The sequence below is a fragment of the Colossoma macropomum genome, unplaced genomic scaffold (genome assembly GCF_904425465.1).
Source record: "Colossoma macropomum unplaced genomic scaffold, Colossoma_macropomum, whole genome shotgun sequence".
NCBI classification, from domain to species: Eukaryota; Metazoa; Chordata; class Actinopteri; order Characiformes; family Serrasalmidae; genus Colossoma; species Colossoma macropomum.
The window spans coordinates 14,003,882-14,015,036 of NW_023494806.1; positions in this window are offsets into that span (position 1 = coordinate 14,003,882).

The following is an 11,155-nucleotide window of genomic DNA, read 5'->3' on the forward strand; positions in this document are numbered from 1 at the left end:
TGTGTCTAAATTAGGAATTGTATCATTTAGGTTTCATAAAAATATTGATAAAGAATGTTTTCTTTTATTTATAACATTTATTTTCAACAAAACAAAATGTTTTTTGGTGCTGAAAAAAATCAGATTGAATGTCATCCATCCGTACTCTACATTAGACAAAATACACAATTCAATATACAGTCTCCGAAGAAAATACTGGAGTTGTAAGGCCAGTTCTTTGGTTTTTGCTATAAACATACATCAAACAGGTCAGCTAAGGAAAACAACCGCAGCTGATGACAAAAACATTGTGAGAGCTGTGAAGAAAAACCCAAAAACAACAGCCAGTGAGAGAGAGAGAGAGAGAGAGAGAGAGGCCATCCTACAAGATGCAAAACACTCATTAGCAGTAAGAATCAGCCGGATTAGAATTAGCAAAGACATACCGAGATGAGCCACAACAGTTTTGTGGACTGATGAGACCAAGATTAACCAAATCTTAGCCAAAGTGTGCAGAAAGCAAGGATCTGCTCATGATCCAAAACATATGAGCTCTGCATTCAAGCATGGTGGAGGTAGTGTCACGCCTTGTGCTTGCGTGGCTGCTTCTGGAACAGGCTCACTAATCTTTCTTAATGATGTAATTCATGATGGCAGCAGCAGAATGAAGTCTACTGAAACATTCTGTCTGCCAGTTTACAGAGAAATGCATCCAATCTAATCGGGTGGAACTTCTTCATGACCCAAAACACACTGCCAACGCAGCAAAGGACTTCATCAGGGGGAAAAAGGGGAAGGTTTCAGACCTGCCAAGTCAGTCATCAGACCTTAACCCAACTGAGCACGCATTTAACCTCCTGAAGAGGAGGCTGAAGGGATAACACCCTGCCCCCCTGCCCCCAAAACAAACAACAACTGAGAGAAGCAGCGGTAAAAGCCTGGAAAAGCATTACAAAAGAAGAATGCAACAGTTTGGTGAGGTCAGTAGGTGAGGTCATGCAGTTATTATTGTTATTAAGTGTTATTTATTTTATTTACTTTAAATCTGTCCGTTCCTATACATTATACAATTGTCTAATATATCTAGATGTAAATATTAGGAATTAAAAGCTGAAATTCATTTTCATCTCTTGAGCTCAAACTCAAATGTCTTTAGTGTATAGCAAAACAAAAGACGTGGCTGTGCTGATGTGTATATGTGTATATCACTTTGGAATTACTTACTTATATGTTTACATGTCCATAAACATACGCATTCATTATACAAATTCATATGTGCTGCTACAGTTTGTTTTGTGATTATGTGGGTATTTGAGTTTATACTTCTACAAAAGGCTGAAAGGCTGATGGGACAAATACAAACTTTTCTTAAGAATGTTACACACATATGTCTACAAAGTCATATAGTATATCATCGCTGTAAAAACGTAACTTTTTTTTAGTTTTTGGAGAAATGTATGATAATTTCTTGATGAATAGGCCAATAGAGTCCAGAATTACTTGGAATATGTTTTTTGGCAAATTAATATACATTGAAAGTTAAGAATGTTTTTCCTTGTGTTATAAAGTCGCTGTTTTGGAGATTCCTGATTGGAGAATCTTTATGATACCATCGTCCCATTATGATACTGGTAATTCCCATGTATGCACTATACGGAGAACCAGAACACTGTTGTACATCATTTTTTCTTTTGGACTGGTTGGAGACCTCTGAACGATCATAACAGACAGCCGCGCTGATTTCCGGGACAACACCCACCAGCTGGGATAACTTTGGAAGCGGCCATTTTGACCGGTTTTGAGCAGGTCAGTTGTCTGATCTTCAGGCCCCGTCAGACGGATGTCAAAACAAATAGCAGAGCGATGAACACAATGTGAGCACGCTGCTGGAATTTGTGAGGCCCCACCCTCCAGGCTTTGCGGTGTAAATGGAGCCTGCTATGGACTTTAGATTCTGTTTTTATGAGCCACAGCACCCAAACAAAGGCCCAGGGTGCTTTTGAATAAGACAGTGCCCCCACAGACCTTACTGGGGAATGTGGCTGTCAGCAGTGCAGGTGGCTGTAATGTTCTAGAAGACAACTCTCACCCTTAGCCCCTCAACTACAGGCTTATTGTTCAGCTGTTAATCTAAACACGTATTATTATAAATGGTTTTGTATTTATTGTGAAACTAATTGTAAGTTATGTAGTTATGTAAGTATATGTGTGGGTCCACATACAGGTTTAAGTGACTGAAGTGAGTTTAAAGGATATAGTTTGCACCATGTTAGCCTGCTGGGCTATAAGCTCCCATTTGTTGTTAGGTACTTGTTATTAGCCTCATAGCACCAACGCGAAACTAAAGGAGCAAAGTTCAGACACCAAACGAATCTTGGCTCATCTACTACATTGGAGGTAAAGGGGAAGCTGTGTTATTCCTTTAATTCTATGAAGTTTCAAGTTATTATGATTGTGAATTTATATAACTGTAATTATGTAATTAACTATATTGCTGGATACTTAATTAATTACTTTTACATTCATTACACTCTGCATTGGCAGGTTTGTGTCTGTGTTTTTTCACCAAATCTAACAAATTCAAATCTCTACTACTGACAAATACAAACAGTAAGTGGTATAAATCCTATTTTGTTGCAGATCTATGTATAAAATGATTCTATATGATGTTAATATTCTAAAGCAGGGGTGCCCAATCCTGGCCCTGCAGATCTACCTGCCTGCAGTGTTTAGCTCCAACTCTCATTAAACTCGTGGTCTGTTAAACTCAACTGGTCCAGCTAATAAAGACCTTCAGGAACTTCTAAATATTAGAGCCAGGTGTGCTGAATATGAACTCTTCAGGGTGGTAGATCTTCCAGGACCAGGACTGGGCACCCTGTCCTAAAGGTTTCAAATCATTTGTAGGAAGCTGTAAAAGTTAGACATTTTTGCTAATGAACTGAGCTTTAGATGATTCTGTAACAATTCTGAAAGCTGTAAAACATCACAAATTAACTTACACTAAAATTCATATCCAGAATGCCTCATATTAATAAGGCAGTGACCAAATTTCACAGATCTAACAGCGGTTCATAGTAATAACGTGACAAGAAATTACTAAAAATATACAATTACACCTTATTATCAATAACATTTGCTATTTTTTAACGTCATACCTCATTGTTCCCAAAATACTTTTTTTTTGTTTCATTTTGGGGTATATAACATTATATAACTGGGGTATATAACTGGTTTATAACATTTTTGTTATCAACAGTTTCTATTTTGTCATAGACAATCAAGATAAAATAAAAATAAATCAAATTAAAAAAAAAATACGAAAAGTAATTGCGGTCACAGGTATGTTCATCTTCTCAGATCAAGAGACCGCCACAATTCAACAGTTGTAGGCTGTGCTTGGTTGAGTCATGCTGTGGTACATTCAAAGTTCACAAAATTAAATTTAATATCCAAATTGATTGCATGTGAGTCCAGAGTATAATTCAATTCGCTAAAACTGTTTTCTTAGCAGAAGTAAAGCCAGCAAATAACATTTGACTTTGTATTAACTTTAAACCAAGATTTGAGTCGTCATTCATGCGAAACAGACATGGATTAGATTTGTAGTTCATTTTGAGTAGATCAGATAAAACAGAATATACATGATTCCAAAACTTTACAACCTCAGGACATTCCCATTAGAAGTCGAGGAATGTTCCAGTGGAGCGGTACGACATATCGTCACTGTCTAAAGAAAAGCAAGTATTTTTAAAATGGCAGCTTTACAGGAGAGGGCAAAAACTTTCAATGAAAGTTGATGTAAAAAGTTTTTACTTTAAGCGATTTTGGAATATTTCTATTGGTCCAATCATCTTGTATTTTTCAAATTTTCACACAGTTAAATGTTATGTTAAAAAATTAGCTATGCAAAGGTTATAACATTAATTTACACAGAATAAGTTATTGTTGAATAACAATTATTAATATGGCAACTGCTGCATTTGATACTATAGACCACAGAATACTTCTAAATCAGCTTGAGAACTTGGTTGGTCTTTCTGGAACTGTGTTAACCTGGATCTCTACATATTTAAGTGGAAGACAGTATTTTGTAAGCATAGGTAAACATATCTCAGATAAGCATGATATTCTCTGCGGTATATGCTGCCACTGGCTCAGATTATTAGGAAGCATGACATCAATTGTCATAGTTATGCATATGATACACAACAATATATATTTCCATGGCTCCAGATGATGTCACTTAAGTAGACAAGCTTGCTATACGTCTGTCCAGCATTGTTAGCTATTGTTATGTTCCAAATTGAGCTTCCAGATCATCTGGTGCTGCCTTCTCCATATTCCTCATATGAAACTTAAAAGGAGTGGAGAGGCAGCAGTTTGTTTTTATACACCAAAGATCTGGAACACATTACCAATAAACATCACTGATTTTCACAAAACAGCTAAAATTGACTTTTTTTTCCATTTTAATTTACTTTAGCGTTTAACTAGTTTTTTTTAATGTTTCCTTTGTTTTTACTGGAATTTTACTTTTACTTTCTTGTTAGTTGCATTTCTATTGTATTTTTATTTATACATTTATCTTGTGTTTCTTAATTGTAATTATTATTAATGTATTTCCTTTTTTGCTATTTATTATTTGTTTATTTTAGTTTTGATTATCTTTTTTCTTTTGTCTGTTGTTTTTATCTTGTATTGAGAAGCACTTTGAGCTGCATTTTTAATGTATGAAAGATGTTAAACATTATCATTTATTATTATTATTATTATTATTATTAGAGTCATACCTCAGCCCTGCGATGGACTGGCGACCTGTCCAGGGTGTATCCTGCCTTCCGCCCAATGACAGCTGGGATAGGCTCCAGCACCCCACCACGACCCAGAAGGATAAGCGGTTTAGATGATGTATGTATGTATGTATGTATGTATCATTAGACTATGTTTGAAAAATACATTCATAAATAAAAAAATTCATAAAGTGTCCATCGACCAGGACTGTCAGTGTAAGTTCAGGGATCAGTCTCAGAATGTGAATGGAGAAAGAGTGAGTGCTGTAATTCAGTGTTATTACCTAAAATGCCAGTAAGATCAAACTGCTTTTCTTATCAAGCTGCTTTTGTTATCGCTGGATAACTGCAACTTCTAAAGGCCTTTTAATCTGAGTCTGTACTTTCCGATAAGGCTTCAGCATTGCTGTTCTAATTTGAGACACCCCACAGATTTCTCTGTGACAAAGGACAGAAACATGGTGATGAGATCTTCCATTTTCATTCATGAGTTTTATAACACAAAGGTCAAACACAATCTCAGAGGTTAGCCTTGCTAGTAATGACCATGTTCTGACTTACAAACAAATTGTCCATTGATCAAGACCATCAATGTATGTTTAGAAATTAGTGTCAGAATGTAATTGGAAGAAATGTGAGTGCATTAATTCAGTGTTATTATCCAAAATGCCAGAGAGATCAAGTTAGACTTCATCATAATAGCGCCAATAATTGCTATTTCAGCTGCCGACATTTGGCACATATTAACAATATTTACCACACAAGAACAGCCTTTAAAACCTCACCCAGCCTAATGGCACCCCACTCACGGCTGCGCTCCCTGATGAAATGCAAATTAGAGAAGACCCTCATCTTTTCCTCCAAATGGCGCGATGTTAGGTGTCTGATTGAACCATAATTGTGGCTATTTGGCTTAAGATTCACTTGTCTGGCTGGCGGACAAGTAATTAAGATTGGTAGGAGTGCAGTGACTTTGCCAGACCCATCTGTGGACACATGTTCCTATCACAATCAGCCAATCTGGCCGCCAAAGTCATTCTTTAATCACAGCATAGATGTAGGCCTAGATTTCCTACATACGTCTATAACTGTCTATGAAAAGCAGGTAAAGGCAGGTTTACACCTGTAGCTTTAGATGATGCAATGGGTGCCGCAGGTGATGCACATGCAATAAATTATGATTGAGCCTCTATAATATAATAATATTATTTGTAAAATAAGAAAAACATCAATTCACATGGAATAAATATGTTTTGAACGATATCTGGCCAATTGCTGTTGATTTGCTCCTTCAGCATAGGGATAACAACACGTCCTACTCCTCATTCCACCACTCTGTGCAGGCCAAACAGGCTATTTCCATGGAATCAGCAGCGCATTTTCAAGGACCAATCACAACGTGATTGACATATAATCACAACCTGATTGAGAGAAAGCTAGGCTAAAGGCCTTAACATCACACACACAGATAGAAGGAGTGTTGTAGGCTTGTGGCTGGACAGTGGTCAAATATTTATGACCAAAAAAATAAAATCATTTACACATAATTTTAACAGAACTGATACAGTAGACGCCTTAGCTAGGAGCCTATCAGAATGGCAGAATAACATTTAAGATACATTGCATCTATACAGGCATGCAGGAGGGTGTTTTACATAGGGGGTGCTGAACTTTTAAGCAGCATGTGCGTGATGTAGGTTGTGATGTCATGAAAAATGATTTTTTTTATTTTCATTTTTGTATGATTTATTTCAAACAGAACATACTATGATGTTACGAAAGACAACAATAAATACATACTTGTCCTGGACAAACATTATGCAAGTGAGCCAAGAAGCGGTCAATCAGATTGTTGATATGTGACATGGTAACCAATCCCATCATACCTATAGTCACATGCTGAGATTCACCGCAGCTGACATACTAATACGAATACATTCAAAATGTGGGATATAAGGCTGCTTTGGGGTTCAGAATTGGCCTACATACAATTTTATTCTGGGCCCCTCAATCTGCTTGTGTTTTAGTGATACACCCCCAAAGCGGTGACCAGTCAGGGAGCTCACGGTCATGAAAATGCAGCATTAACTGAAACATGGATACAGTAGATTGTAAAAATATATAAATAAAACATATAAATAATACAAAATTCCTAATACAGACACACATAGATCACAGTTTGTTTATTTTTTGTTAATTACTTTTAGCAGTTGCAGAGAAACAATTCTGAAATCTGGGAGTGCCGTGGCCCCCTCAGTACCCCCACTTCCAGCATCCCTGCGCCAATATACAGTAATATTTACATATGATTTTTGCCACAAAGATATTCTCTAAGGAGGAAAGTTGTGGTTCCATGAAGTGTGGTGCGTAGTTTCCAGACAGAACTCCTTTATCTGACTTGTAGCATGCATTATCAGAACGGATGCTGCATACAATTTGTTCAAGATTTAATTTGCAGCATCTCATACAGTGTGACAAAACCTTATAAAGCTGCTGTTATCAAACAGTTTCAATTTACAGTAGGTTTGAGACCTTTTATGATTTGCCTCATCCAATGATCTATAAATGTCTCGGTTGACTCTAGCAAAGGGTCATTTCAGCCTCATTTTGTGTGAAGTCTTCTTGCTTATGAAGACTTCAGAACCCTAATAAGCCGTAGACAACATGCAGCTATGTGATGATAACCAGGAGGTTGGTTATAGAATCTGAAGCAGACATCATCACATCTGAGAGAGCTGCAGGCTGTTGTGTGGAGCAGCTGAAGCTGAGCAGAACCCCTGAAGCCACTTTCAGCACTTCATTAATCAGGCCTCAAACAGCCGCGGGCCCCTCTACCTCTAGAATTGGTAGAGGTAGGGCTTTTTGGCTGCTGAGCCAAGATCAGCCTTGTTTGTTGTTACACTTAAGATTAGGATTTGGGCGAGTATACTGGTCCTTCAACAGCATGAAGGAATAGTTTTACACAAAAATTAAGCTTACACAATATTTACAATTCCTACACCAACTGTTGTCCACCAGCCAAGACATGTTTGGTGTCTAAAGTTTGCTTCTTTAGTTTCACACTGGAGCTTCAAGGCTAAAGTAGCTAACAAGCAATAAAAGTTTTACTGAATCAATTGGCATAATGCAAACTACACAGCCAAATCATGTGCCTTAAAGTGTGCAGAGCTGTTACGTAGTCTCTGATAGACTTTATGTTGCATCTGACACTGTGTGACATACTGTTATTAGAAGTGTAATGATTTATTCATAGTTCTATTCAATTCAATACAATGTAATGGTGTCTCAATTCATTTTCAATACAGCAAAAAATATAATTCCTAGAAATTGTGCCTAACATTAATACCCTTTGTACTCTGTTAATATACTTTACACTCTAGTGGCAAACGCTGACTATAAGAGCAAGGCCTTCAATTTGGGCCATAAATGTCAAAACCCACCTCTTCACCAATTTCTGGACGCTAATAGTTTGTTAGCGCTAAGCTAACAGGAATTTGTAAGAACATTTTTTGGCCATTCTAGATTAAACACAGACATTTGAAGCTTCCAAAATACATTCCATGTTTTACTTGTAGTTTGTGAGAGATATATTAGCATACAGTATATTCAGTTTCACAGTGACTCTTTCAGTAGTGAGTTCTGGTAAAGAACTACTGCTGCTGTTTTCCAATAATCCCATTGATTAGGCTGTTGTTTGCATTCACAGTCAGTGACATATCTAGGACTTCCATAAGGCCTAGAGTGACATTTTTCTCATGAAAGTGGTCCCCCTTAACAGAAATCAAACCGATTTGTTGGTTTGTCACTTCCTAATTATGCTCATGGTTAATCTAAAGCATTAGGACTTCTCTTCAGCTCCTGAGGTCCAAACCAATAAGAGAGCTCGCTTAGCTGCATCTACTTAGATACCACAGAGAAAAACAATTCCTGATTAGCCAATTTGCAGCTTGGCATTTGAAGAATTTAACCCTTTCGTTCTTAAACAATGAAACAAGAGTAGTACTGTAATACAGAGTTTTCATACAAGCATTATTCTATTGAATAAAAATGAACTACAGACATGTAGAGCTAACTGCGAACTAATGTGCTAATCACAAACAAACACAGTAGCTGTGAACTAACGGTCCAAATGTGGAGTAATAAGCTTGAACAGACATGCTAACTGCGAGCTAAAGACTTAGCTCAAGCTAACGCCTTAGCCACAAGGTAATATGTTACCCATGAGCTAACACGCTAACCAAGAGCAACTTACTTTCCTCTTCTGTTGGAACGTAAAGGCGATAATGTATCATATTTTTTATGCTTATTTAATCCGTCAGACTCGCGCTGGTGATACAAGACCGCTTGGACAGGCTTGGCTGTTGTTATAGCTGTAATGCTCAGAATGCAGCTCATGCCAACGATGCATTATGAAATGCATTGTGACACATTTTTGAACGCAACTACAAGCGAAACCCCGTTTGCATAGCTAGAAGCGTCTGTGCAGCTCGAAGCATCTCTGTCCTTGTGTGAAGTATGTTTCAGGCCTAAGCCTATTTGAGATTACATAAAAACTCAACCTGGTTTGAGATAAGTGTGATGATATGCAGTTTACACAGTGCTAATGGGTAGGTATGAGCTTCCACTTGTTAGCAACATTAGCCTTGTAGCTCTAGTGCAAAACTAAAGAAGCAAACTTCAGGCACCAACCATGTCTTGGCTGCCTGACTACATTTGGGGTGAAGGAGAAATTGTGTAGATTTGTTTTATCATCAACTAAACCATTCCTTTAAAAAGCTCATTTCTGATCAGATCTTCCACATCACCCATTCCTCTTACATTGGTTATTATCATTCAGTAGTGTGACTTCACTAACGCATGATGATGGACCTTCCATGATAACATATTTTCTCTGAAACTTAAAGCAATCAATGTCATCTCATAAGGTAAGGCAGCCACTGCCTTGTGACCCATGTGAGCACTCGAGAGCTCAATTTCACACCAATCAATGGAGACTTGTTGTCTCAATGGCAAATGTTGGAACAGTAGATTCAGATTAAGCCAGGATTACTGGGTTTTTCGTGTTTTCCTCAGTGAGAGAGCAACAGCACGGCAGTGTTCTGAAGCTCTCATGGATCATTAATTGCTTCTTTTAGGCCTTTGGTTTATTTGTCAGGATTTATTGCTCTGTGTGGATGGATAGCTCCTCTGTGCCGGCAGTTTTATAAAAGCCCATTCTCAAAGTGTTGGAGCTACCCAAATATTTATTCTGCCTCAACCAAGCCGAACATCTCAGTGTGTCTTACTTCCTTTGCCAAACACTCAGAAGGCCCCTTGTGTTTAAAAAGGTTAGCTCCGCTCATTCTGTTTATAATAGAGGCGCATAGCAGTGAAGACCCAAGCATGTCTATGAAAAAGTCTCTGAGGCCTCTGAATCATGTATTAATCAAAACCTGGATCTACCGGACCATATCATTGCTGTCATAATGAAACTTTGTATATATGAAATGGAAACTTTATTGGAAAAAGAAAAATGTAGTAAAATGATGTAGCAAAAATCTATTGCAAACAGTTTTGGCCCATATCTGTTGGGTCACTTGGTCTGACATAAGAAACACTTGTACACAAATCAAGGTTCTTCAGTGGTTCTTGGCTTAGATGTATGGTTATGTTACTTTACAACAATGCTCTAAAAAAACAACCATTGGATGGTTCTTTACGGAACAAAAGTGGTTCTTTAATGACGCTCCAAAGAACCCTTTCTGTCGCCATTATTTTTAACGGGTCTCCATTTTTTTCATTTTCTATTATTTGCACTGTGCATAGCAGATGCTGCCCTTTACATTGTGCAATCATTTAATGATAAACTTTACAAGAGAAGGAAAAAATGCTCTTAACTTTAATGTACAAATTATTAAAATATCTAAATTGGACTCAGTGAGGCTCTTCACAACAACACCTGTTAGACCACCATCAGATAAACAGCATTTAAAGCTTCCATCTCTGAGAGAGAGGAGAAAATCAAGCTCCACCCACTTCAGATCTGGAAAAACAGATCCATAAGTGTTTCTGTCCATCCTTCCACTGTGAGAGGACAACTCAACCCTATGAGTCTGAAAGGATGTGTAGCTGTCAAGAAGCTGTTACTGAGAAAAGAGAATAGATGAAAAAAAGAGCATTGGCAAGTCAAGCAAAGAAGCTACTGGTGTTCTCAGAACAGTGGACTGACAACCTCAGAGTCCAGATCTCAACATCACTGAATGTGTGTGGGGTTATTTGAAACATGAGATGAAGAAAATGCAACCAACTTCTAAGACTGAACTGTGGAGGTGTGTAAAATGTCCCTGCAGATTTCTCTGCAAAACTGAAAGCAAGTTTACTGAAAAGAAAGTAGTTGTAATAAA